The following is a 27970-nucleotide window of genomic DNA, read 5'->3' as shown; positions in this document are numbered from 1 at the left end:
AGCATGCAGCCCCACCCCCGCTTTGGTGGGCACAGATAATCCCTTCTTGCTCTATAATTTCCTCTTTCGCATTCAAAATAAAGTGAACAGAAGATAAAACTAAATACATCATTGTTGAAAGAGAGGAAGAATTGTAAGGTAAAATACACCAGCAGGTCAAGTAGAGTACAAGAAAAGGTCAAGAAGACAAGCATAATACAGTTATTTTGTTCGCTAAGAACAAAACACACGCTCTAGGAGTGGCCTTGGCCAAGTCTGAAAGTCTTAAAGCAGGTGGGAAACCTTTCAATGCAGCGACATCCAAGAGAAGTATAATGCAGGCCAGTCATAATTTTATACCTTCTAGGAGTCGTGTGAAAAAAGTAGAAAGAGCTGAAATTGCTTTTTTATGTTTATTTATTTTTGAGAGAGAGAGAGAGACACACAACACAAGTGAGAGAGAGAGAGGGAGACACAGAATCAGAAGCAGGCTCCAGGCTCTGAGCCATCAGCACAGAGCCCGATGCGGGGCTCAAACTCAAAAACCACAAGATCATGACCTGAGCCGAAGTCAGACACTCAACCGACTGAGCCACCCAGGGGCCCCAGCTGAAATTAATTTTAAAATTAATTAATCTCAATATATTGTGCAACTCAGTGTCTCCAAATGCCCTCGTGTCAGTGTGTAATGAGTACAAAGTGCATGATGAGGTATTGTACGTGTGTCTCAGCTCGGAGCAGCCACTCTCAAGGGCTCAGTAGTCAAGTGTGGGGACGAGTGGCACCAGATCCGATAGCTCCATCTCAGCACGAAGAGTGGAGGCTCCGGTTCCGTGTGGCAAACGGAAGGTTCTCTGGCACCAACCAGAGGCTCTGGCGAACAGGCATCTGACGTGGGGGAGGGGAGCAGGCTAGAACCATCAGAGAAGGGGCGTCTCCACCCCTCCATGGGGGGTGTCTTTCCCGCGAGGGGCACTCCCTGGGTCCCAGACTCAGGGTCCAGCTGACAATGTGATTCTGCGGATCGTCATTCACGTTTCTTTGATTAGTAGTGAAATTAAACAATTCTCCCTGGCTTATGGCTTATTTTTGTTCCTGATTTTATGCTCGGAACCAAATTACAGAATTAGGAGACTACTACATACAATTCACTTGGAATTAAGATGGGAGGGAGAGAAGGAGGGACAGGGAGACGGGAGGGAGAGAGAGAGAGACCACAGGGGCAAGAGTCAGAGGCATGGGTGATGTTAACCAGGAACCCACATCCATATTCTGAATGAGCAGACACTTTCCTGTCGCTGAGGCTCAGCCCTCCCTGCACCCACACCCTGAGCCGTGTGACTCGGGACTTTCCCCGCTACAGGAAGCACATATTTCTTGGTCCTGTTGGTGTTGATTTGAGCCACATGGTTTGCTTTGCCCTTGAACATCTCCCGTAGGCACCGGAGGACGTGGCTGCAGTAGCTGGTCGCAGAGGAGAGGCCTCCTCGCTGACCGCAGCCCTGCAGCTCGAGGCTGTGCTAGCCCGTGAGCAGGACAGCACACGCTCATGATCGTTCCCCATTGGGTGGGGCGGCTTGTTGCAAAGCACTGGCGACAGCTGACCAGCAGTGCTTGTGCAGACGCTGGAGACACAGTGCGCGAATATACGATACGGCAATATGCGCACGTTCCCCCGAAGCTGGCAAACACGCGAGGGTCACGGCAGAGTCCGGGGGAAAGTCACCCACACGCATGCACGCTGGCGAGTTCTCTTCATCCCCCCACGTGGAAGGCGACTCCACGACGCTCCCACGCGGGAGGGGAGACCATCAGACTGCCACCGAGGTCCTTGTGGAGACCCTCGATTTCAGAAGCAGTGGTTACAGAGATTTTGAGAGAAAGAGCGGAAATATCAGAATTGTACACTCAGCCAGACTCTTGTTTGCTTTGAGAGCAAAAGAAAGATATTTGCCACCCAGGCACTCTTCGTGAAAGCAAAAGCATTCCTCAGTGAAATATACCACCCCCACCAAAAGTGAAAGAAAGCTCCCCACAGACCTAGAGGCCAGCTCCAAAATCCATTCTTTCTCCACTGCCCACCTTTTCCGGAAATACGTTCCGAGAGGCATTAGACTCCCGAGATGGTCACAAGAGTAGGGTTTATTGGTCGGATCCGCGTGGGAGACAAGGCTCTGTCCTCACAGCATCCAGTCACCTAGTCTGGTGGCTGCTGGCCGCCGTGGCACGATTATGGCCACGATGCCACGGGTGAGGAAAGCTGGTGATTCTCACAGGTCCCACGGCTGGTGAGTAACGGGTGGGGGCGGGGTGGGGGTGCTCAAGGCACCCCCCCCCCCCCAATGCCAGACACTGCTTTCCGACGTGAGGCCCTGCGGCATCCGCACCGCCCCAAACGCATGCTTCTCGGCCGTTCTGTCTGCACGAGGGACGCTCAGGGAGCCACAAACCAAAACAAAATGTCTGTGTGTTGTCTCCGCCTGCCCAGCTTCCCGCTTCTGTTGTGTCCTTCCCAGCTCCGTGTGTGTCCCAGGGATGAGGGTGTGATGTGCTTGAGGCCGGGCCCCGGAGGGGGCAGTGACACAAGCTGGGATCCCGAGTGACGTTTCCTGAGTGCTATTTTGGCCAACGGGGAAGATGTGTTGCCTGTAGGGTTGTAAGATGTGACCCACGGGATGCCAGCGGCTGGCAGCCACCCCCCTGATGAGGGGACAAAGCCCTGCGCTCGGCTGTACACGTACCTCCTGGACGTGTGGCTCTCCGGGGCCATTTCCTCTGTTGGATGCTCCTCGGAGGGGTGGCCCATCGCGGTAGAGAGAAGCATCCTGCAGTGTGGACAGGAGCTGGCGTTGTGGGAGACCGCGGTGGGGGTGACCCCTCGGGGTGCGGTAACTACCGGAACAAACAGCTCCCTAATCCGTCCGTCCTGAGCTTTGCCAAATTGTAATTGCGCTCGTGGGCTCTGGGGGCTGACGGCAGCCCGTGACAGCCGGCAAGAAGACCGGGACCTCTGGACACCTCGGTCCCAACCACGAGGAGCCACCTTGTGCTGGCCACCTGGGGGGGGCGGGGCAGGAAGAGGACCCATATCAGACAGGGAGGCCGCCCTGCGCCGAGCACCCAGCACAGGGGGTCCGACCCAGAGCCGGGGACAGGGTGAGATCACAAATGCACAGCGTGGAAGTGTCTGGCTCGTGACCACTTGCCATTAAGCACCCTGGGAGGGAAGGGCTCTCAGGCCTCCGCTGACGGAGGGCCGGCCGCTCCGGGATGGACCCACTTTCCACCCCCGCCCCCAGTAGCTGCCACTGAGTCCCCGGCCACCAACACCCCCCCCCAAAAAGGGTTCATTTTTAAAGAGAATCCAGAAATCCAAATATCTATCTGAAATCCCTTGATACTTAAACATTGGACAATTGGTGATTATTTTCCTCTTTTGTAATCGATTTAAAAAATGCCAAACTTCCTTCAGGCAGCGTTTGCAGGCCGCTGATTTGCAAGTTTGTTCTAATCATAAAAGGCTCTCGGTGCCTCACGCAAAAACCGGGGGCAGCCTGTCTCCACTGGTGTAGTGACAAGGGAAAACACTTTCAAACACTTAAAAACAAACAAAAAAAAACAAAAACAAAAAAAAAAGAAAAGTATATGAGGGCATATTCCAGAGAAGAGGCGGACTGTCACCGTAACAGGACTACATGTGACCCAGCTTTCTTCCACCGAGGCTCCTCTACACCTTGAGTCACGGTCCCTCCTCGAGCTAATTTTCAGGAATCGCCACTTTGGCACGCGTATGCCATGTCCCCAGATCGATGACCTGCCTGGGCCCCACTCCCGTGAGAGGCAATGAAATGTTCGCCAGGAAACCTGGGGAGCCATTTCTACAAAATACATTCCATAGGGTGTGAGCCACACAAAGGGCTTTAAAAAAATGTGTGGTCCGTCAAAGGAGTTGTTTTTTTCAAGATTCCCAATATACATAAGCATGTTACAGGCTCCCAGGGGCTCCGCATTGAAAGCAAACAAAAGCAGAAGTATCTGTCCCCTTCGCTTGACCACACACCTCCCCAGGTCATTGAACAGAGAGCCCCCCGTTCTCAGCAGCCCTGTGGCCGACCCAACTACGGATGGGGGTGTGTTTTGCACAGTTTATAAGCCTCCCCGGCAGCCCGCAAGTCCCCGCAAGCCTCGTGTGGCTGAGTTCCCTTCGTGGGTGGGAGACACCTGCAGGCGGTCCCACTGAGGCAAGAGTCTGACAGGCTAAAGGAAATGCCTCTCGTTTGTACTTTTAACAGACCCAAGATGGGGGCACAGACAGAAAGGATGTGGGGTGGGCTGGTAACTGCATTAACTTTGGTGGCCTAAACTCTCCTGCTAGAAGGCAGAAGCCGTCAGGATAAAGAGCTAAGGCCCCCGGAAGCCGTGTGCAAGAACCACACTTGAAACAGTTTGAGCTTCCGTGACTGTTCGACAGAGAAACGGCGAGCACTCGGAGGCCTGAGAAACACCGCACCCCGCCTCGCCCCGCTGACACAGGCATCACAGTCGTTCACGGATTAGGGGAGACCGCCTTTTGGGCTGTAAAACAGGTCTCCGTGAATTTTAAAGGGCTGAAATCATACAGCATGTGTTTTCTGACACAACAGAAAAGATAGCTGGGGAATTGCCATCTATCTGCAAATTAAGCAACACACTTCTGAATAACCCATGGACTGAAAAAAAAAAAAAAATGAGGGGCTCCCGGGTGGCTCAGTTGGTTAAGGGTCTGACTCTTGATTTCGGCTCAGGTCATGATCTCACAGTTTGTGAGAGCGAGCCCAGGTTGGGCTCTGTGCTGACAGATTCTGTCTCTCTTCTCTCTCTTCCTCTCAAAATAAATGAAATAAACATTTAAAAAGATCGGAAAGTGCATTAGTTTCCTGGGGTGGCTGTTACAAGAGTCTTGGAAGCCAGAGGTCCGTATCAGTTTCACTGGACTGGAAGCAGGGAGCCATGGGGGTGGTGCTCAATTTGGGCTCCAGAGGAGCATTCTTCCTGCCTCTTGCGACTCCTGGGGGCCCAGGGGCACCGTGGGGTGAGCATCCCTCCCCGTGTGCCCTCACATCACCCTCTGTCCTCATCTGTGTCCAAACCCCCTCTGCCTCTCTCACGAGGATGTGCGTGGCTCCCTTGGAAGGTCCAGGATAAACTCCCTTCCCGGGACCCACAACACAATTACGTCTTTGCCGCGTAAGGTGATATTCACAGGGAATTAGACAGTGGACCTATTTTTGGAGCCACCATTCAACCCACTGCACAAAGGAAAATAGAAAATATTTTGAATGATAATGAAAAAGCAAAATATCAAACCCTTGGGATACAGCTAAAGTCGTAAGTAGAGGGAAATTTAAAGTTACGAATGTTTATATCCTAAAAGAAGAAAGCTATAAAATCAGTGGCTGATGTCCCATATGTAGAAGCAAGAAGGAAAAGACGAAGGGGAAGGCGAAGAAGGAGAAGGAGAAAAGAAACCTAACTAGATACGTGGAAGGAAGTAATAAAATAAGGGAAGAAATTTAGGAAATGGAAGATGGAAAGGTGATAGAGAAAGTAGATAAAACCTAGAGCTGAGTCTTTGACAAGATCAGTAAAATCGATAAACTTCTAGACTGATCAGGGAAAACAGAAAAAACCCAGAAAAATTACCAGTATGAGGAATAAGAGAGGAGACACTGCTCCAGACGCTGCAGACATGAAATGATAAGAAATGTCATGAACAACTGTGCCAACAGATCTGACAGCTTAGATTAGATCGACAAATTCTCTGGAAGACACAAATCATCGCTGCCGACGCAAGAATTAATTTGTTTTGAAAAAAGAATGGCCTTATATCTAACAGACATTGAACTGGAATTAAAAGCAGAGAGAACTCCAGATGGTTCCAGTGGCTAACCGTACGCAAACCGTCAGAAAACAGAGGAGGGATCCTTCCCCTTCCTACGGAGGCGGCAGTATGCTCGCACTAGATCCAGACAACCCCGTGTAAGACAATAAGGTTACGAAGCAATCTCTCTCATGAACATAAATGCAAAGACTCTCATCAAAGCACTGGCAAACTGAACCCAGAAATATACAGAAAGGATAATATATCATGGTTCTAGTGAGTTGAATCGTACCCCTCAAAAACGTGTGCTGAGACTCTAACCCCAGGTACCTGTGCAGGTGCCCACATTTGGAAATAGGGTCTCCGCGGATGCAGTTAGTTAGACTACGACGAGGTCATCCTGGATTAGCGTGGGCCCTTGGTCCCATGTGACTGGTGTCCTTGTAAGAACGGCAGAAGACAGGCGGAGAAGAGAACGTCTCAGGAAGACAGATGTACAGAGCAAACAACGTATGATGGACGCGGAAGTCGTAAACCAAGGAACGCCAAGGATGGGTGGGCACCACAGAATCTGGGGAAGGTGAGGAAGGGTCCTCCCCTGGAGCCTCCTGCGAGAACACGGCCCTGGCCACACCTGATCGCAGACCTCTGGCCTGCGGAATGGTGAGAAGGCAAATTGGTGACAGCGGCCTCTGTCTGTGATCAGCGGGGTTTTATCCCAGGATGGCAGATCTGGTCTCTTGTGTGGGAAGCCAGTGGTGGAATTCATCCTATTAACAGAATAGACGAAAAAACATAATCATTTCAACCGATGTAGAAAAACATACTTAACATCCATAAATAAATAAGTAAATAAGTAAGTAAATAAATAAACACACCCCCACAAACCAGAAATAAAAGAAACTTCTCTATTCTGATAAAGGGCACCTACAAAAAGCCTACAACTGATATCACACTTAATACTAGGAGACTCACACTTCGTCCTAAGACCGTGAACAAGGCAAAAATATGCGTTTTCACTACTTTTACGCAACACAAGACTAGCCAGTGAAATTAGCCAAGAAAAGAAACAGAAGACATACATACTGGTAAGGCAGAAGAAAATCTGTCTTTAGTTGCCAATGACGTGACTAGGTATGCAGACAATTCTAAGGAATTGCCGAAAAGATCCCGAAGTAATTTAACACGGCTGCGGAATATAAGGCAAATATAACAACAACAAAATATCCAGGACGTTTCCCCCTACTACCAGTGCAAAAATTGGAAAAGGAAGTTTTAAAATACTTATAATAGTATAAAAATGTTTAAGGAGAAATTTAACAAAATAATTGAAAGGCCTAAAAAAATACACTGAGGGGCCACCTGGCTGGCTCCGTCGGAGGGGTGTATGACTCCTGATCTCAAGGTTGATGAGTTCAAGCCCCACATTAGGGGTAGAGATTACTTAAAAATAAAATCTCTTAAAAAAACACACTGCACATACAATACTTGCTGAGAGAAATTACAGAAGTCTCGACTAAATGGAGACCGTGTTCATGGTTTGAATAGTAGTTATTGTTAAAATGTTAATTCTCCCCAAACTGATCGATAGAGCCAACGTGCCATATGTAGAGATGTGCGCACCCCTCCGGGGCACCCACCTGAAGATTTCAATCCTTGAGGCCTTACGGCAATGGGGAGCCCATAAACCCTCTCACAGCCCCACAGGTGACTCTGAGGGACATCTTGGGCTTTAAGAACAATTGTCTAGAGGAGCGCCTGGTGGGGGGGCGTCTGACTTTGGCTCAGCTCATGATCTCACGGCTCGTGAGTTTGAGCCCCGCGTCGGGCTCTGTGCTGATGGCTCAGACCCTGGAGCCTGCTTTGGAGTCTGTCCCCGTCTCTCTCTGCCCCTCCCCACTGGTACTCTGTTCCTTTCTCTCAAATACAAATAAACATTAAAAATAATTGTTTCTTAAAAAAAGGACAACCGTCTCGAATACCGGTGGCCTGGAGTCAGAAACGGGGTGCCCTGCGTCAGGAGCAAGGTCGCCTCCGCCTGAATTATTAAATGTAAACCGTAAACGACAGTGCTGCTGGTCCCCCAAGTCGGAATTACCATAGGGTTTCCAAACAGAGGGCTTTTTCTACTTTGCTTTTCTCCAGGGTCTCTTGTCGCCATCTGCCCAGGCCTGCAGGTGCACAGGCTGGAGACAGCGCAGAAAACCAGGGCGGGAACGCGGCCGTCTGGGAACGATGCAGTGACAGGTGTGTCACTGCCGATCACCCCGGTAGGGCTTTAGCTGTGTGTCGTTAAGGTGACTGTAGTCGGAAACAGCGAGGGAACACTTACGGTCACGTAAACGCGCCACATTGCCGGGCACGGGAATCACAGGATGTACTGTCTCTGTGCTAGCAATAGATGGTTTTCGAAGTCACGGTCTTAGAAGCCCAACAGACCCTCTCCAGCCCAGCTCGCTGCCCTCAAAGAACAGGGGGTGACACCTTAAGAACGTGACTTCACTCTCCACCGATCACTGAACGCCACTCCACCCAGGGACCCTAACTCCAAATTTTGCCTTTAAAAAACCCTCCCTTGTAAGCCATCCGGGAGTTCGGGATTTTGAGCATTGGCTCCCTGTCCTTCTGAGGGGCACCACACCAACAGACAGCCTCTCTTTCCTCACTGCAAAGCTCCGTGTCCGATTCATTTATTTACTTCTTTATTTCACTGGCTTGCTGCACATCAGGCAGGCGAACTCTCGTTTGGTTGGGTCTAAAAACCAAAGAGGACTCTGCCTGCCCCGGTAGGTGATGCCCGGGAGGCTGATGTGACAAGTTGATGGAAGAAAGACATGAGACGAACCAGACCCGTCAGTCCCTAGGAGGCGTCCGCACACGTGAAGCGCGCCCCAGCTTCCGTCTGCAAATTCTATTTGTGAGGACAAAGCAGCTCCGAGGATGCAGGGAGATAAGCAGGCAGGCGGCACACGGGACACAGCGCTGCCCCGGGCACCAGCGTCCTTGCTGGTTTGACTCACACACACCCTCACACACACCGCGGACTGGTTCAAGAGGGTGGCATGCCTCGATTAAAAGGTGCTCCAATCCAGGGGCGCCTGGGGGGCTCAGTCGCTTGAGCGTCCGACTTCGGCTCAGGTCACGATCTCGCAGTTCGTGGGTTCAAGTCCCGCGTCGGGCTCTGTGCTGACGGCTCGGAGCCCGGAGCCTGCTTCCAATTCTGTGTCTCCCTCTCTCTGTCTGCCCCCCTCCTGCTCTGTCTCTCTTTGTCTCAGAACTAAATAAACATTTAAGTAAATAAATAATACAAACAAAGGCACCCCAATCCCGCGTTATTGTCATTCTGGGAGATGAAATCTGCACTTTCTCCCCGGCTCGACAACATGAGAAAAGGTGAACTCCGCATTACGTGGATACGAAACACGCCCGGGTGTTCCTAACTGGACCGGCCTGGTGTCCCGACCCCTGGCCCTGGGACCCCCTCTCCTGGTGGAGGCACAATGCGTCTCCCGGGCCGGGCGAATTATGCATGCGTCAGTCGCAGACGCAGCCAGGCGGGGGACAAAGGAGCGCTGCCCGCCTGCGTCCTGCTTTTGTCGCGGCCAGCCATCTTTTGTGGTGTGGCCTGGGAACGCGGCGAAGGAGCCACCCCCGCTGCAGAAGCCCCCTCCACCTGGCTGCGGGCGCAGAGCGCAGCCGCGGCCCTATTCTCATCTCCTAGGCAACCGGAGGCTGAGAACAAGATGCCACGGGAGGGAGGTGGATTCCATATCGGGAAGGAGAGATTTGAAAGCTAAAGCTGAGCGGGGAGGCTGCCGACAAAACCAAAACGTCGTGGGGGACGACTGTCAGATGGAGGACAGCCCCCCCCCCCCCCCCCCCGCCGACCCCCTCGCCGCCTCCAGGAAGCCCGTGGCCTCTGACCGGCCACAGCTCTCTCTCTCTGCTCCTTTCCCCCGCACGCTTGTTGAACAATGGACCCGATTTAAAACCCCTGAGTCATTGCAGTGGAGCCCGCTAGGGGTGATTAAATAATAAAATCATTAAAACTGACAAGGAGGCGGGATCCTTCAAAAACACAAAATCTGAGATCCATGGTGAAATGGTCTTTTGGACACACCACGAAATAGTAACTCACCACTGTAGATGCAGATTGGAAATAAATTCTGAGCTAGGAAAGCTCGGCGTTCCCGGGGCGCCTGGTGGGGGCTGTTAAATGGCCGACGTTCAAATACAAATCCTAGCCCCCCCCACCACCGGGTCTGCCGGGGTCCCCTCCCACCTCCCCCAACTCCCCACTAAGAAACCCTCCTTCTCTGAGTCCTCACCCCGCACTCTGACTGTCTGCAGCCCCCTCCTGATCCTGTCTGTCTCCAGGCACAGCTCTGCCCGACAGACAAGATAGACATTTAAAAACCAGTCAGGTTTTGGATGAGTGTGGCTTTGAGGCACAAGACGGACGAATTATTTCCTGCCGGTTGGCGCCTCTGCCTGGGGCGTGGGTGGGAGTGCTGCGCAGGGGAAGGGGAGGGAGACAGGGTGTTTCCAGGGAGGGACACGACAGCAGACCAGCCCCTTGAGGGCTGCTGACACCCAGCCGCCTCCACCGAGGGAGTCAGAAAGCGAGGGTCGACTGAGCCCGCCTTACATCTGCATCGTTTAGGAAAATCCATGTAATTACGCCTTGTAGGCACCGGGGTAATTTTTGCACAGGTAGATCGTTGCTATAATCTGAGAAATTGCTTCCCATGGGGGAAGAGGGTTTGAGGTTCTTTCAACAACCTAAGAGGCTCACGTCAATGCGTCGCACAAAGAAATAACATCCTCTACATAATGCAGCCCAAGCCTCTTGGATGTTTTCAAACCCTGCTCGTGAATGTCTTCCTAAACCGGAAGCCCCGGGACTTGGCAGGATGCAGCCAGCCTCGCGTATAGCGGACATCCCATCCGTATCTGTCTTATGACACACATCGCGACCCTCCTGCCGTATCCCCAGCCATTCGGAGGAAACGAGCCTCCCAAACACCCCCAGCTCTACTCCCTGGCAGCACAGAGGTTGCTAAGGGAGTGAATGATCTAGTCTAGGCCAGCAAGCAGAGGGAGGTCATGAGTCTCACGTGCACACAAGGAGGCGGGCGTCCGTGGTCTGACGGGGGCTGCAGGCGATGGGCATCCCAAAGACAGACGAGCATCGCAGTGAGCCAGCTCGTTCTTTTCGGCAGAGAAATCTGCCTTCACAGTTCCACCAGCAAAGGACAAGCCCGTGCCCGGGATCCGGGTCACCTGCCGGAGGATTCCTTCCAGCTGTCTCTAATAACCTGTTACAGATCGATCGCTGAGCAGTGTCTCTTCATCCTTCCCGAAGCCTAAGCTCTTCATCTCGTGGGGTATTTGTTGAGAGCAAAGAGATCCTATGAGAGGTCGTGGGCTCTGTCCACGTCTTGTAGGGGGCACCTTACATTTTTAAGAAAAGGGGGGAAGGGTTTGCCCTGTTTTACTCACGCTTTGTTAGTATCTATCTCCTTTCGTGCACATAAAGTCATCTGCATCTAGAAAACCGGATTCTCTCCCGTCTCTGGTTGCTTTGTGCCCTGGCGTGTTCACTTGGGAAGTCAGTCATGCCTGTCTTCCTTCCCCTCCCACCATCCTGTCTGGCTGGAGCCAGCCTCTTCGGGCCCCCGTGGTGGAATCACTTCCCCAGCACCCGCATTTCGTGGAGAATGGAGAACGCCCATCTCTTCGCTGGGCTGGAGGAAGCGCTTCATGCCAGCACCAACACGGAGCCTGGAACGTAAGTGCCAGGACATCGCCGTTGGAGGAAGCCAGCAAGCTACACATCTCACTCCTGCACAACGGCAGGAGAGGCTTGGTCTGGTTTTCTTGCTGTTGGCACATACTTACAAAAATTAGCTGCACCTCCGCTTGGCGTTTCGACGAGCGGGGTACCTTCTTCCACTGGCATCGAATAAGATGCTTTAGGTGGTCTCCAGGCTCCCCCTGAGTTTTCAGTTTTCAATGTTGTGTCATAATTTTCCCCAACTAACGACCGTGACTGGTGACCCCTGACACGCAGTCTTGCACATTTTCTTTCTGCCTCTGTTCCTCTTTTGGAAGATGACAGTTCAGAGCACCTTAGTTAAGGACGATTCTCTTTCTGTTACAGATCGATCTGTTGCAGACGATTCTCTTTCTCATGCAAATTTCACCATTTTGCACAAATACCGGTTGTATGTCACGGACAAATCCGCTATTTTCCTAATGCCTCAGCAATCTGGAGGAACCCTAATGGCTAGCCGTGCTGCGTTGACGGAAGGCCACGTGGCAGTGCAGGGGAGGCGGGCCCAGTGACCCGCAGAGGCTTGAGACACCCCTGTCTCAGAGAGAAACCCCCAGCAAGTCACCCAGTTTCTTTTGCCAGGTCTCCACAGATGGGCCAAGCGGCCCAGGATTCTGCCACCACCCCAGCACAGCCGGCCCGCATGTCCACCTGAGACCCCAAAAGGCACGGGGCTAGACCGCACTGTCTCCGGGTTTCACGAGGTGCAGGAGGCTTTGCCGGGAAGGAGGAAAGAAGTGGGAGGTGACAGGGCTGACCGATGTCTGGGGAAGTGGGAAAGCTGGCTGTCGTTGCACCTGGCGAGGTGTCTTTGGAGAAGCAGAGTCGTGCAGAATGGAAGCTCCCACTGGTGGGGGCAGGAGGGCGGGTGCCTGACCAACTGTTCCGGCGCCTGAACTTTACGGTCTTTTGGAAACTCCTAGGTTGTTCTGGGTGGCCCACACCCCTAGCATTTTATAAACGAAACCACCCCTGAGAGAAACAAATGGTTCTAATTATGCGGATACCAAGTACAGGGCATCTGGAATAGATTATCTGATGAAAGCACTCGTTATCGATAAGAAGTGATTTAAGGTTTCTGTAAGAGCAAAGCAGAAGGTGACAGAGCTGAGTAAAGCGAATATGTGTCTGTGCGTGCATACACATACACGTATGCACAGACACACATAGACGTTGAAGGAAGTCCATGTACACACGCACATCCAGTATATACACACAAACACGTGCGTCTGTTAATACATATTCACAGAAGAAAAGAGCATTAACATAACATAAGGGCCTCAAAACTGCTAACTTAACAGCACAGATGGTATATGCAAAATCCCCTGTTCTCACTTTGTTATATCAGAGACGCAATCGTGGCTCCGTGGTCGCTAATACAGCACAATCTGCTTAGTCCTTCCCCGCCATTTCTTCGGGCTCTCGGGAAAACGCCCTTCTGGGTGAGTCTGTGCTCAAGAGCCCTGGCCCCGGTCTGGGCTGCTAGCGTAAGATGAACCATCAGTCTGGAGATGGACGGGGAAGAGATTTCGCTTACAAAGCTCTTGTACTCCAGAAACTCATGGATCCGTCAGAAATCAGCCCACCGAGGTTCTGGTCCCAGCACTACTGTTTCTGGGACAGTTTCAGTAAGCCTCGGTATCTCTTTCATAATCACGGAAGTAAAGATACCACGAGCCCCACCTAAGCCATCTGATTATTGAGCGGTGTTTGGGAGACTCACGGAACACTGCCCAGACACCGGCACCCACAGGCCACCGCGAATGTGCCGTCGGGTGAGGGTCGCGGTAGCGTGAGCGTCTGGGAGAAAAGGAGCCTCTGCCTCTCGTTCTTTCCGTGGGACTCGCTCAGCGCGTGGGTCCGTGAACAACTGTTGTCTCGTTACCTGAGATGGAGAAGCGGGGAGTCCGGGCAGATGCACACGGGAGCTCGGGGCCTGCCCCAAAGCCAGGTTGACACGGTGACAGCCACCCGAGCTGGCCGGAATCCCATATGCTTTCTGCTGCGGCTTCCTGTCCTCAGAGCCCCGGGACTGTCCTTCATAGAGGGTCCAGACAGCCGACCCAGCGTGTGTCGGGTTGGGTCAGACCTCAACTGTTGGTGGCTTAGGAAAAGTCGCCACAGGGGAGTGGTCACAAAGGTCAGCGCTGCACCCCAGGTGCTCCTCTCGAGGACAGAGCTCCAAGAACGTGGCTCCAGGCGGGGCCCTGGCTGGTGCCTCACATGAGTATTTGTGTGGGGCACGGGATGTTCAGGTTGAGTGCCACACGCTCGTACGTTTTTAGAACACAACACACGTTTCCTCTGAAAGCCAGGTTTGCTCCCCAGGCAGGAGCCCCTCACTGTGACCCTGCCCCAGGACAGCGTTCCCGGCCTCCATCAGCGTGGACGCTCACAGAACCGGTCACGGGTGGCTAAGGCAGTGGCTCTCCAGCAGAACCCTTACCACTCATCCAGACGAATATTCTTGTGCAAATCCTCCGCTTAGGTGCAGTCCGGTCTGACTGCAGGATCCGGCCGGGACCCACCCTCCAGGAGAGTCACTCTTCTGCTTTGTGGATTAGAACAAAGGACGGTAGCAGAAGTCGTGGACCCTGAAGTCGAGGGGGCTTGATGGATTTAAAAGCACAGTATGAAATTGCAAATGGAATGGGCTGGATTTGTGCAATGATTTCTGGTTTGCAAAGCACTTTTACACAACACCACGGTCTGAATCTTTGTGCCCCCACCCCCCCAATTTATAAGTTGAAAGGTTAATCCCCTCGATGAGTATTTGGAAGTGGGTCTTTGGGAGGTGATGAGGTCATGATGGTGTGGCCCTCATGGATGGGACTAGTGTCCTTATCAAAGAGGCCCCAGAGAGCCCCCTTCCCCTCTGCTGTGCAAGCACACAGCGAGAAGATGGCCATCTGGAGTGCCCTCGCCCGACCGTGCTGGCGCCCTGACCTGGGACTTCCCAGCCACCAGAACATGCAGAATAAGTCTGTGTTGTTACAAGTTGTCCCGTCTGTGTTATCCCGTTGTAGCCTAGAGGGACCGACACGTGTTGTTCTGTACGGTCAGTGTGTGTATCACCCGAGTTTCCGGCTGCCCGTAGGACACGCTTTACTTCGGTATCACCCGAATGGAAACCGATTAATTGAATTGTCTCCCCAAGTACAGCTGGGACATGGTGATGCTGTGGGCCAGCCAGCGTTCTTTGCACACAACAGACAGACCCCTGCTACCCCGGGCACCGAGGGCATTTACCGGGTGACCGCACGGGCTCGTAGGAAAGAGGACAGCCTCGTCAGAAAGGACAGGAACTGGACCACCCCCAGCACCGCGTGTCAGAGTTCACAGGCAACTCCTTAAGGGCACTGACACTGGGCCACGGAAACGTCAACAGTTTTCTTAGTCTAATTTCCAGGGACAACAGGGGACATCCCCTCTAGGCTTCGGAGGCAGCGGGCTTGCCGCCACCTTGATCTCAGAGCCTGGTCTCCAGAGCCACGAGGGGCACGTTCCCTCTGCTGATCCCACCCTTCGGATGGGGCCCCCGGCCCAGGAGGCGGACAGCGGAGTCTGCGTTCTGCCCTCCACTGCCCTCACCTTTCTCGCTAACCCGCGTGTGCTTGCAGAGACACGTGTGCCTTCCTACACACACGCGCACACACAGTTTGGTGACACCTAGGGGTCCGTGCGGGCAACCCTCGAAGGTCCTCGTGGATCCTGGGAAGGCGGGCCGCCCCACGGAGCCTGCGGCCCCGAGGATCCAACACAAGCCCTCTGTGGTCACGGTCGACGGCGAACACGCAGGGCTCCCGGGTTTGAAGCCGGCTCCCTGAGTTGAGGCAGAGGCGGAAGTCCCGTTCTGGACTCCCAGAAGCTCTGCTGGCCGTCCCTCGCGGTGCTCTCACCTCACTCAGGAACGTGGCTTCCAGGGAACCACGGTGGCCACCGAAATTCCTATTTTAACGTGTGCTACTCATCAAATGTGGGAGAGCTGGCTCCTCGTGGCAAAACGAAGCTAGTCCAGACAAGAGGGGATTGAGATGAGCAGACAGAATCCAAGGATGTGACACTACAGGGACGAGGCTCATTCCCCCAGGCTGCCGCCTCTCACCGAAAACCAGAATTGCCGGGAAGTGTCCCCAGAGATCGGACAGTGTGGCTCCCCCGAATCACACCTCCCGGCCAAAGTCACAGAAGGAGGTTTGAAGTTCAGAGTTCACAAGGGAGCGCGGGGAGGGGGCAGCTCATCGAGCACGAAGGAATGAAGGGGGGACTGGTCCCTCCCTCCCGAGGAGAACGTTCTGCCTACACGTGGCGTTCCAAAGCTGAAGGACCAAGTTCAAGTTCTCCCTCACTGGGAAAATAATTGTTCTTGACAGTCCTAGGGAGCCTCCGCAGAGAGCTGAGCTCCGTGTTTTGGAGCCCAGAAAGGAGGGGGCACGCAGTCCAGGGAGGAGAGCGGGGTCCGGGGCTGCTGTGGTCAAGGGAACAGCTCCAGTGCGGTCGCATCACTGTCTGGAGAAAGGTCGTTGGAGCCGATACAGTAGCCGCAACACCACGAGGGGTGTGCGAGCCACTGGGACTGGAGACGTTTTGTGCCTGCGTGTTAGTTCAGAGTCTGCGCTGTCATAAACGGAGCTGGAATTAAATGGAAGCTTTCCATCAGATAAGTTTTCCACAGGCGGACGCAGCGGACGCAGGTTGCTTAGCCCTTGCTTCTTCCTTATCGAGAGCGTTGCTGTGTCCTCAGCTTTGCGGTTTAGGAGGCAGCCGCCGGGCCACCGCCTGAGATGCTGCCCACGGTGACCCGAACGTGGAGGCGCTGTGACTCCTCTTTGACAGATGAGACCCCTGCACGGGCCGCTAAGCGGCGAGCGAGGACTGTCCCCCCACCAGTCCTTCATCTTCCCTCGAACCTGACGTCCGTATCCCCCCACGATGACCGAAGGACAAAGCAGCGTGGCACAGTGACCCCCGCCTCCAGCTGCCCCCGCCCGTAGCCTGCAGTCACCTCGTCTGGGTCAGAACCAGTCCCGACGTGTCTCCTTTCAGTGTGTCCTGGGCACTGGGCATCGGGTCCCTCCAATATTGGGCTGGCAATGCCTCAGCTGGCCGTTCACTACTTGCATCCATAGGGTTTTTTCTTCGTTTTCAAATGGAACTCAAGCTCATATAATTGAATTAGCTTTTCTTGATTCTTGACGTTTCTTGTCGCTGGTTCATGCCCGACTCTCCTGCCCCCTGTACTCATTTCATGTACACACGCCCTTATTTTTAGCAATGCCGTGAAAACCCAAAACTTACACCAGCCCGATGACCCCACCCCTTCCACACTGATGACCACATCTGCGTGCCTCCCTCTCCCCCACCCCTCCCCCCACAGGTGTTCATGGTTCTCCTGAAGTTTTTGTTTTACGCACACACACACACACACACACACGCCTAAGGAGGAGCATTTCATTTAGACTTCGTCGTATTTTCTACTTTGTGTATTAAAAGATACTCATTCAGCAGGCAGTTCGGATGTTTACTCTCTGCACTGCAGGTGGACCTGGAACTCTCTAGAAATTCAAATTCTTGAATCCTCCCTCTGGCCCTATGGAATCAGAACCCATGGTCTGCGTTTCTCTGATGACTCAGGAGGCCCCAGAACCTCTTAATTTTCTTACTGGGTGTTTGTGTTCTCTCTCTTCTGAGATGCTTGGTAGACTTTTGCCCCTTGCTACGGGGTCCTTTATCACTTTCTTACTGATTTTAGGTATTTATATATTCTTGATACTGATTCTTTCAGGTTAAATGCACTGAGAATATTTTTTTTCCCCATTTATAGTCTGTGTTTTTTCTATGTTGTCTTGCGATGAACAGAATTTCTAACTTTAATGGAAACAAGTGTATTATTTTTGTGGTTAACACTTTTGATTCTTATTTAAGAATGCCTTCCTCAGGGGCACCTGGGTGGCTCAGTTGGTTAAGCGTCCGACTTCGGCTCAGGTCATGATCTCGTAGTCCATGAGTTCGAGCCCCGCGTCGGGCTCTGTGCGGACAGCTCGGAGCCTGGAGCCCGCTTCAGATTCTGTGTCCCCCTCTCTCTCTGGCCCTCCCCTGTTCATGCTCTGTCTCTCTCTGTCTCAAAAATAAATAAACGTTAAAAAAAAAAAAAGAATACCTTCCTCACCACAAAGACAGAAAGAAATGTACCTATGTTTTCTACTAGAGATTTTACAGTATTTTCTTTTGACACACAGGTCCTAATCCAATTTACAATAGCTCATAATAAATGTTGACGTCTCGTACTCAAGTTCCCTCACTCTGTGTTGACCATTCGTTTTGTTTTGTTTTGTTTTGTTTTGTTTTGTTTTGTTTTAGAATCAACTTGTAAAACTCCATGGAAGATCCTTTTGGGAGTCTGCTTGGGCTTCGTTACACTGACAGATCAGTTTCGGGTGAATCACCACTTTCCGCACGATGTGCCCACACTGCCTACAGGAACTCGGGATTCTTGTTCAAGTTGTCAACCTCATTTTCAAAGCTTTGCACACATTACTTGTAACACTTCTCCCCAAGTCTCCTCTGCCCCACGACCTGGAACCCTGCTCTCCCCTCTGTCCAGAGGCTCATTCTGAGCGTTGGGGCTCGAGAGATTTCTCTGTTCTAACACAGAGCAGCCCCAGAGACAGCAAGTTCTATGCCACATTCACTATCATAATATTATGTCAATAATTTCCTGATTCACTGTGAGATATTTTTAGGAAGACCACTTATTTCCTTTTACTTTAAAACATTTCCCCCAAGTACTATCATTCTTCAAATGTTTTATTATTTCCTGAAACCAAATCAAAGAGGAGTAAAGTGACTTCCCACTGTCCTTCCTGAAGCTCCTCCCCTCCCCCCAGTAAGCCTGCTCACCTGTTAGCCCAACTCAGTCTGTGGCATTTCTCCGTATCCTCCCCCCCCCAAACCCCCCTGCATAGCTTCCGAATAGTTTTTTTTTTAAGTTTATTTATTTATTTTGAGAGAGAGAGAGAGCACGAGCAGGGGAGGGGCAGAGAGAGAGGGAGAGAATCCCAAGCAGGCTCCTCACTGTCCAGTGCAGAGCCCGACTCCTGGCTCAAACTCCTGAGCCGTGAAATCATGACCTGAGCTGAAATAAAGAGTCGGGCATGTAACTGAGCGAGACAGCCAGGTGCCCTGATTCTAAATATTTTTGAAGTGAAGATCTGATCTGTAAACAACAGTCTCTCTTTAAAATTGTTCTCTCCACATGATACGTAAAGCACCACATCAGAGAATCTGAAGCACACGGTTTAATAGGTCAATTTAGCTGTAGTAAAGACATGTGAAGGGTGGCCCGTAATTTTTGTTTCTGTTCGTGTCAGTCAAAATTAGGAAATGTGCTGTTCCTGTGTCATTGGTTTTGTTTCCAAAACAAACACATGTACTTTTTGATCATCATATAAGTGACCTCACCGGGATGATCTGAAATTATAAATCTTAAAAGAAACAGCCAAATTTTAAGGCATCGCAGGTTATGTATTGAAATAAAACTTAGCAAGAGTCTGTGTTTTGGGGATCATTTAGCGAGACATGATTGAAGCACCCATGAATCTTTAGTTCAGAAATTAATTATTTTGGGGGAAAGGGACTTGTGGATTAAAGACAATTACTGAGATTCTTTTTTTTAAAAAATGTCTATCTATTTATTTTTGAGAGACAGAGAGTGTGCACATGAGTGGGGGAGGGGCAGAGAGAGAGGGAGACACAGAATCTGAGGCAGGCTCCCGGCTCTGAGCTGTCAGCACAGAGCCCGACGCGGGGCTCGAACCCACGACCTGAGCCGAAGTTGGACGCTCAACCCATTGAGCCACCCAGGTGCCCCTAGATAATTACTGAGATTCTTAAGACTTGGATTTTCACAGTAATTCGCATTATAAAATGAAAAAAACCTCAGACTTGAATCTTTAGTAAATTTCACTTCCACCAGAATAAAGGTTCGGGAAAATGCATCCCAAATGCTACTCAATCACTGTCAAGCCATAAGAATTCACTAAATATTCTAATACGAAACTAAAAATAATTCCATCTCGGAGAAACATGTGATTTGAAAACGGTCTCACAATCTCAAAAATGTAACTCAGTGTAGTAAACATTCACTGAGGGCGTCAGGCCCGGCTGGAGCCTGTGAGAGTGCACCGATGAAGACAGCCCAGCCTCTGCCCTCAAGCTACACAGCCTAGTGCCTCTGGGGGCTCCTCCTGACATCAGCCAGCACCGCACAATAGTTTCAAATATCCCTGCTCTTTCTTTCGGAAGGTTGGATTCTGCGTCGGCTGAAGTATTGATTGGCGATGAGTCTTGATTTGTGGAACACGTGGCTCGTGTGCTGTGCCTCCGTCATTTATCTGAAAGATAAGGGGAGTCAGCCTGCCCTTTGGAGAGTTGATAGGGAAAAATGCAAGGCACTCTCCAACGTCTTAAAAAACCCATACGCATCCCACGCTTCTGTCGGGATGGACCATCAATTCTTTCTTAGCCGCCGTCATGAATCAGTCAGAACACGAATCCCTCCCTCTCCCCGAGGTGACGGATACGGGAGAACCGAGAAATCCAGATGAAATACAAGGAGTTACGCAGGAAAGATACTGCTAAGTGGGGGAATAAAGAAGACGGATTGGAGAAACGTCTATCCAAATGACGCTTTTGTCTACTGTTGGGTAGTAAGAATCTTATATTCTGTTCCAGAAGCCACAGAAGAGGAGCATAAGTTGGGTGAGGCGGTGAGGCTGGCCCAGTTGTGGGCGTGAGGCCCCGCCGTGTGAAGCTGCGACCGCTCTGCGATGGTCTCCGTGTTTTACCCAAAGGGAGCAACCCCCATTGGGTGGTATTTGTGGAGATCCACATCACAGATCTTCCGGATTTAGAACTCTTTGTGCTCATACCAATCCTTGAGCACGCAGCCTGAGTGTTTGCTTTGGACACGATACTCACGGGTCTTCGTTTGTCATTAGTTGCACCACGGTAGCGTTTTCTGATGCAAACAGGAAGGTCCAACAGCGGTCTGCCTCCATTTCAAGAGAGTGAAAGGAGTGGGCACCAGAGGTCACGGCCCAGACGACTTAGGGTGACCATGAAATACAGATCTGAAGAAAGAGGGTTTGACCTTTGAAAGAATCCTTTACAGGTGCCTAGTGGGAGGCATCTCTTTGCATTGGAAATATTACTTAACCTGCAAAAAAAAAAAAAAAAAAAAAGAGAGAGACAGAAAAGTTGGGGGGGGGTGCTGTACGTGCGGAACAAGGCCATCCCGTGAGGAAGGGGATCTTCTGTGTGGGAAAGAGCTTCCAGTTTGTGTTGATTTCCTGGAATTCTGGGTGGATTCTTCAGAATGACAAAAATGACAGCAATGACCACTAAAACATGAAATAAAGATCTCTGCTAGCAGTGGAAATGTGTCAGTAAGGACTTTGCTTCTATAAAAGGAAGTCAAGAAATACAAGGAAGTGTTATAACCAGGGGACACGTGTTCCTGAAAAATACTATTTTGGGGAGAGAAAGAGTCCGTTGAAATCCATCCTATGAAAAAAGGCGAATGAATCAATTTTAAGAAGTATCTTAGGAATGGTGATTATTGCTTCATAGTTGGCTTTACTCCGCATCAGTCCCAAGAGAGGCTGTTTTCAATGATGTGGCCTCTGCCACTGATGGTCTGTCTGTCTGTCAGGCTTTCTGCCAGTCGGTCAGTCGCAGTTCACACGTGACCTGCTGTTTCAGAAGAACCAGGTTGAAGCCTGACAACCGATCTCATTATAGTCACACAAAGGTCCATGAGAAACAGCTGATGGGCGGTGGTGGCTTAACTCCCGTGTTGGACAAAGCCCCAGGGTTTTTGGGTTTTGGTGTTTGGTTTTCATCTTAGCCACAATTCCTTCTTTAAAGAGTAGAACACGTGGGCCATCATGCTTTTAGATTGCTATTTCTTTAAGGTTTCGTTGCTGCGTTTGGCGAAGCGATCACTTGTTTTGATAAGACAGACCTACCTCCGAAGGAAATGAAATACATTTCCTGAGCTCCGAGAACCAGAATCTGCCCTCGCTTAGCCACCTTTGATTACAGCACCGGCAGCAGACAGAACAGACAGGGATGTAGCTGACACGATGACCTTCAAGCAATCAAACAGTACAAATCCCTGTCCTTGAGGGAAGCAGTAATAACGAGGAGCCTGAGTGCTTGTCCATCAAAATCCTCATTTTTATTCAGTTCTCACTGTGAGTTCAGAAATGAAAACACGACACGGAAGACGGTCTGTCGCATTCGGGGGCTGAGAAAGACAGAACGCATTTCTAAATGCACATGGATGGACGACGTAAGAGGGACACTAAATGTGTGTACGTAGCATCTTTCCCAAGCTTGTTTAAGAGTTTCCTTAAATGGGTTAAACAAACAGTGGTGTGCAGAAGGAGAGAGCTCACATCAAAAGCAGTTCTGGCCCCAGAGGGGAAGTAAAACAGAAACAGAGCTGAACCCTGGTCTCCAGGGTGGAAGGTTAGGCCATAATTGCCTCCTCCCGGGACTTGTAAGTGGTGCCGGGGGTGATGGCAGACAGTGGCCACAGCGCGCAGATAGATACCAGCAGGGAGCTCAGGAATGCAGGCTTCGGGAGGAATTGCTATAATAAATACCTTTGATTATGAAACGCAATTTCCCCAGGAGCTCAGAGAGCTGCCACACATTTTGTTTCTGTTGTCCTCATGATGGATTGGGGGGTTTATTAGAGGCAGGTGTTTTCAGCCTGGAGTTGTTCCTTTATGGAAAAATCAAAGCCCACGGAAGTTAAATACAACGTAAACAATACAGTGAATCACCTCAAATAAAAATCGCGCCCCCCCCCCCAGTTTTGTCCGTTTTTTTTTTTTTCTTAGAGCTAGTCTGTGCCTGAATTTTTTCACTTGTGGGATTAATGTGAAACGGGAGGTAGGGTTGCCAGATTTAGTAAACAAAAAGCACAGGACGCTCAGTTACATGTGAATTTCAGATAAACAACAAATGCGCCTTTGGCCAAAACGTGTCCTTTGCCTCATCTGCCGCGAACTGAAATTAACAAAATACTCATTGTGTGTCTGAAATTCACATGTACTGGGTGTCCTGTATTTCATCTGGAAACGTGACCACGGGGCTCAGATGCAGCCAACACAAAGGCTGGATGTTGTCTGGTCATGTTGCCGGGAGCTGACTTTTTCAAGCGTCCTTCTTTCTGTTCATTAACTCCTGTACCAAACCTCTGCCTCCAAAGCCCCTGGCACTGCCCTTGAACCCGGCCGGCTTTTTGCTCGTAAGTCACTTAGATGGAGGGCCTGTCTCGGCGCCCCCCATCTTGCGGGCCCGAGGTAGGTGTCTGCGTATCACAGAGCGGCTGCCACTTCATGGCACTGCCCCCAGGCTGCGTCCGTCCCCCTGTTCCAGGAGCCCGTGTCCACGACCGGTTGATGAAGCACAGATCAGCTCACCCTGAGCTGGTCCAACCCCAGTTCTCCCACCCGACGCTCTGAGCTCCTCGGCACAAGACGGCATTTCTCTTCTGGTCAGGAAGCTGTTATTAGTTATTTTTAAACCTTTAAACTAAGATATTATTATTGCTTTTGGAATTTTCAGCAAAAAAAAAAAAAAAACCCCAACAATACCGTGTTTGCCTCTTAGTGCACAGTAAACATTTGTGGAATGAAAGAATGGGTCAAAGTAGGAAAGAACACAGTTCTCTCTATCAGAAAATGATAGCTCTACAATTATCCAACAAACCCTTTTATTATTTCATTTTATTTTATTGTTTTGAGAGAGTGGAGGGGAGGGGCAGAGGAAGAGGGGGAGAGAGACGATTAAGCGGGTTCCGTGCCTAGCATGGAGCCGGATGTGGGGCTCAATCCCACGAACCACGAGGTCACGACCGGAGCCAAAGTCAAGAGTCAGACGCTTAACAGGCTGAGCTACCTAGATGCCCCCAAGAAACCCTTTTAGAAATACAAACTGCCCTCTGGATATTAAAATGTGGTTCCAGCAGAATGAAAAATGGACAATTTCTTAGGGTATCTTTTCTTTCTGGCCTGATTACCTTTTCTTTCCCAGCTTGCCACTGTGGTGCTGGGAAGTCAGGCCAGCATTCTGTAATAGCTTAAACTTGTGTTAACATCAGTTGAGCCGAGAGTGGTATGTCCTCCATAATAGACGCCTAATGTTTACGGAGCACATGCACCCATGCGTTGGGAGGAAGGTGGCCATCATGGTCTCCACGAAGTAGACAGCAGCTCAGCTCGCCAGCCTCACCCGCCACCAGAAACCCCAGTGTCCCCAGAAAAGTCAAGTATACTAAGAAGGCCTTCAGTCTTGCCACAGAATGTCAGCTCTAAAACTAGGTGTATCCAACAGGTGCCTGGTGGCTCAGTGGGTTATGGGTCTGACTCTTGGTTTCCGCTCAGGTCATGATCTCGCGGTTTGTGAGTTCGAGCCCCACATCGGGCTCTGTGCTGACAGTGAGGAGCCAGCTTGGGATTCTCTCTCTCCCTCTTTCTCTGATCTTCCCCTGCTCTCGTGCCCTCTCTGTCTCTCTGAAAATAAATAAACACTAAACAACAACAACTAAGTGTATCTACTTCCTACCGCGGCTGTTACAAAGTACCTGGAAGTATATTGGTTCTGGAAGCCAAAAGTCTGAAGCCAAGGAGTGGACAGAACCTCTGAGGTCTGGGCAAGTCCTTGCCTCTTCTGCTGTGGAGGAGACCTTGTCCTTGGTGCTCCTGGGACCTCGGCTTGGAGCCACAATACTGCTGTCTGCTGTGTTATCACACGGCCCTCTTCCTGTGGGTCCCCTTGGGACACAGGCATGTTGATGAGGAGCCCCTCTAATGGCCTCAGGGTCACCTGGTGATATCTGGGAAGACCTCTTTTCCAGCGGCCTTATCACAGGTATGAGGGGTTGGGACTTCAACATGCCTCTTTGGGGAGGAGACAAATCACCCCATAACGCTAAATGTCATAACACTCTGTCACCTGCACTGGCCGTTCTACAAAGCCCAAAGATTTCCAGCTACACATCGTCATCCAATTCAGTTACCTGTCGATTACAGAGGACGAGGACCTCATCGTCCATCAGACATCCATCAGAATATACACCGAGTCCCCGGGCTGTAAGTTGGTGTCAGTCACGAGCGTCAGCCATGACACCACCCGCGATGCACGGGTGGTGCCCACTAAACGTTTCCTAAAAAGAAAAGTGAACGAATGAGCCACCAAACTGACAACCGAGTGACAAACAAGTGTGGAATAATTACGGGCAGACGTGGGCTTTTGCAGCGGTGGGCACAGTTCTGAGACCCCATCAAAAAAAGCTCACCACTGCCTTTTGTGCCGCAAGAAAGGAGAAAAAGAGCTGATGGCCCGTGATCTCACGGTGAAATCTTATCACTGAGGGTTGTCAACGCAGCGGCGTTTTCATTCGGTCGTGGGTATTTACCATGCCTTCCACGCATGAGAATGGAAAGAAACCCGGGAGCCCTGTGATGGGGGCGGTGTGTGCAAACCTTCTTCGGGTTCATCGTCTGACGTTCCCGGTCGCGTTTCCGCCTGCCTCGTCCACGAGCAGGCTTCTCCACACGGGGCGGCGCCTTGGGCCTTTGGGAGCACCATCGAGTGGCTTTTCTTAAAAGTGGGCTGCACTTTTCTTAAAAGTTCCCGGGAACTTTCGCAAACTCTAAACACCCGTTCTGTGCATCTCGATGCTGGGTCTTTGAAATCTAACAGAAGGAGCCAGAGAGGGTTCCAGAAAACAAGCAAAGTAATTTCATTTGCAGATGACCCAAGTCACCGGGTGGATGAAACTCCAGGGACTGAGGGTGTCCAGTCACAGTGCCAGGAATGCGCATCACCTGCGGCCCGCCGAGCGCATTCTTAGTTACACATGGTCTCACGTGTGCAGCAAAACCGTGCCACGGTTTCAGGTCACACACGACTGAAACCGGTTAGAAGGCACGTCGCAGAGCAGAGATGTTACAGCGTGAAGAGCAAAGGCACCGAGTCGGCTGATGAGTACCCTGGGATGGCCAGCGGGGACCGTGTGTCAGCTCCCTGCCAGCCCTGTCCTGCACAAGCGTCACAAAGCCACAAGCCTGGGCAAGAGCTGCGAGGGTCATCCCGTCCTTCAGATTCGGCCACCAGCGGGCCCTTCGTGGAAGACAGTCCTGTCTGAATCAATCTTTCTTTCTTTTCTTTCTCTCTCTCTCTCCTTTCTTTCTTTCTTTCTTTCTTTCTTTCTTTCTTTCTTTCTTTTCTTTCTCTCTCTCCCTCCCTCTTTCTCTTTCTTTCTTTCTTTCTTTCTTTCTTTCTTTCTTTCTTTCTTGTTTGTTTATTTTGGGGGGAAAGAGAGAGAGGGACACAGAATCCGAAGCAGGCTCCAGGCTCCGAGCTGTCAGCACAGAGCCTGACGTGAGGCTCAGGCTCACAAACCGTGAGATCGTGACCTGAGCCGAAGTCAGATGCTCCACCGACGGAGACCCCCCAGGGGCCCTGTTTCTTGCCCTTTCTGGCTGCAGGTCTCACATGTGGAAGAGGCACGACTCTCAGCTTTATTCCACATCCAACTCTTAGCTTCAGAGGAAGACCCTGTGGCTGCCGGGCCCTTGCTGAATGCCTCACTTGACGCTGTTTGTTGAAACTGTGCACCGAGCCCTTTCTATGCGGAGGGCTTGGTATAAACCAGCAATGGCATCCAAGCCTCCTGGGTGTGAGCTGCTCTGAAATCTGAGATGCTTTTATGATATTTCAGCGAACCTTAGAGTTGCTCTAATTCAACCTTCTATACAAACCTAGAACTTCTTCCCACTAGCTCAGCCTTTCCATACACACGCCTTTCAGGACATGCCCATGTCTTAGTGAGGCGGGCAGCTCGATCAACAACTCAAATGGCTAGAAAGTTCTTCTTTGTCCAGTTGTTGAAAACCATTGGAATAGAATAGAAAGCCCAGAAATAGATCCGGTAAGAGAAGAAAGTACAGGGCACATGCAGACAAATGGCCAATGTCTTTAACATACAAAGAATGCTTACGAATCAATAAATCAACAAATGATCTAGTGGGAAAGTGGGCAGAGAACATGAAAAGATAATTTACCGAAAAGGAGATATCACTGGTTCTCAACCACTCAAGGTCACGCAAAATGAAGCTACAAGGAGGGGGTGTTTTTAACTCTCCGGTGGGCAAAGATCCAGAAGCTTACTAAGACCTGCGGGCCAGGCTTTGAGGACACAGGCATCCTTCTCCATCATTGGTAGGAAAGCACGTTGACAGAACTCACATGAGGGCTACTTGACAATCTCTACCAAAATGCAAGAGCACATCTTTCTTGCCTCCCGATTCCACTTCTAGAATGGTAAGTCACAGCAGCCGTGCTCCAACATTTTGGTGTCGGGACCACTTTACACATGAAACATTCCTGACAATCCCCAAAGCTGCTGATACTTACCGCACTAGAAATTGAAACTGAAATTTAAAAGATTCTATTATATTATACAATAACAACGGACCATTGTGCATCATACTTTCCACATCCGGAACCAGGAGTAACCGCGAGCCTCCGGCGGAGACGACAAATATCGATTGTGCCGTTGGAACTATTTCGACTCACGTTGCCACTGTTGATCAATTCTGCTACCCTTCGCTGTGATTTTTCCGAGTTTCCAGCAGACGTACCTTCGTTATGTGTATATATCTTTATGTAATATCAGCAAATACATCTTTGAAGAAAATGTTCACACACTTGGGTTTCGTCAAGGGCCTGTTGGAAACCTTAGGGAAAAAAAGAGAAATGTAATACACACTTGATATTTTACGCGTGCCTATTTGCTGCCAATAATCAACAAAAAACCAGGACATGCTGTTGAGAACGCACTGTACGCATTATAACGCATTATACGCATTACCTGCTGTCTTCTGTGGCCCTCACAATAATCCCGTGAAACAGGATTGAAACTCATCACGTTTTAACCCAAATACAAGCCAGGGCCCCGCGTGGCTCAGGCTGGCTCAGTGCCCCACACAGATCCGTAGCCAGCAGTTGTCGGAGGACGGCCAGCTTCCCCGGAGTCTCTCTAGAAGGACTGGAGGGAATTGGTGCCACCAGCCGCGTTTCCTGAAGGGCCCCCGGTATTCACCCCCCCAGGGCTGCCATAGCACAGTGGTTAGAACAACACAACTGTGTCGTCTGTGGTGTCCAAAATCGGGACGCTGGCAGGGCCGTCCCCCCGCCAGGTCCTCCTCCCAGTG

At 50.9% G+C, this 27970-nt stretch overlaps 1 long non-coding RNA gene across 1 annotated transcript; it reads right to left on the bottom strand.

Moving 5' to 3' along the window:
* Window positions 1-552: 552 nt before the first annotated feature.
* Window positions 553-27398, bottom strand: LOC113598580 (uncharacterized). Its single transcript, XR_003419185.2, has 4 exons — window positions 27003-27398; window positions 24769-24915; window positions 6170-6609; window positions 553-3036 (listed from the first exon to the last, which is right to left on the bottom strand). It is a non-coding gene; the product is annotated as an uncharacterized LOC113598580 (long non-coding RNA).
* Window positions 27399-27970: the final 572 nt, after the last annotated feature.

This window comes from Acinonyx jubatus, chromosome B2, assembly GCF_027475565.1.
Source record: "Acinonyx jubatus isolate Ajub_Pintada_27869175 chromosome B2, VMU_Ajub_asm_v1.0, whole genome shotgun sequence".
In the NCBI taxonomy this organism is placed as follows: Eukaryota; Metazoa; Chordata; class Mammalia; order Carnivora; family Felidae; genus Acinonyx; species Acinonyx jubatus.
The sequence above is the reverse complement of the archived record's forward strand: the minus strand, read 5'-3'. Positions and strand labels throughout refer to the sequence as shown.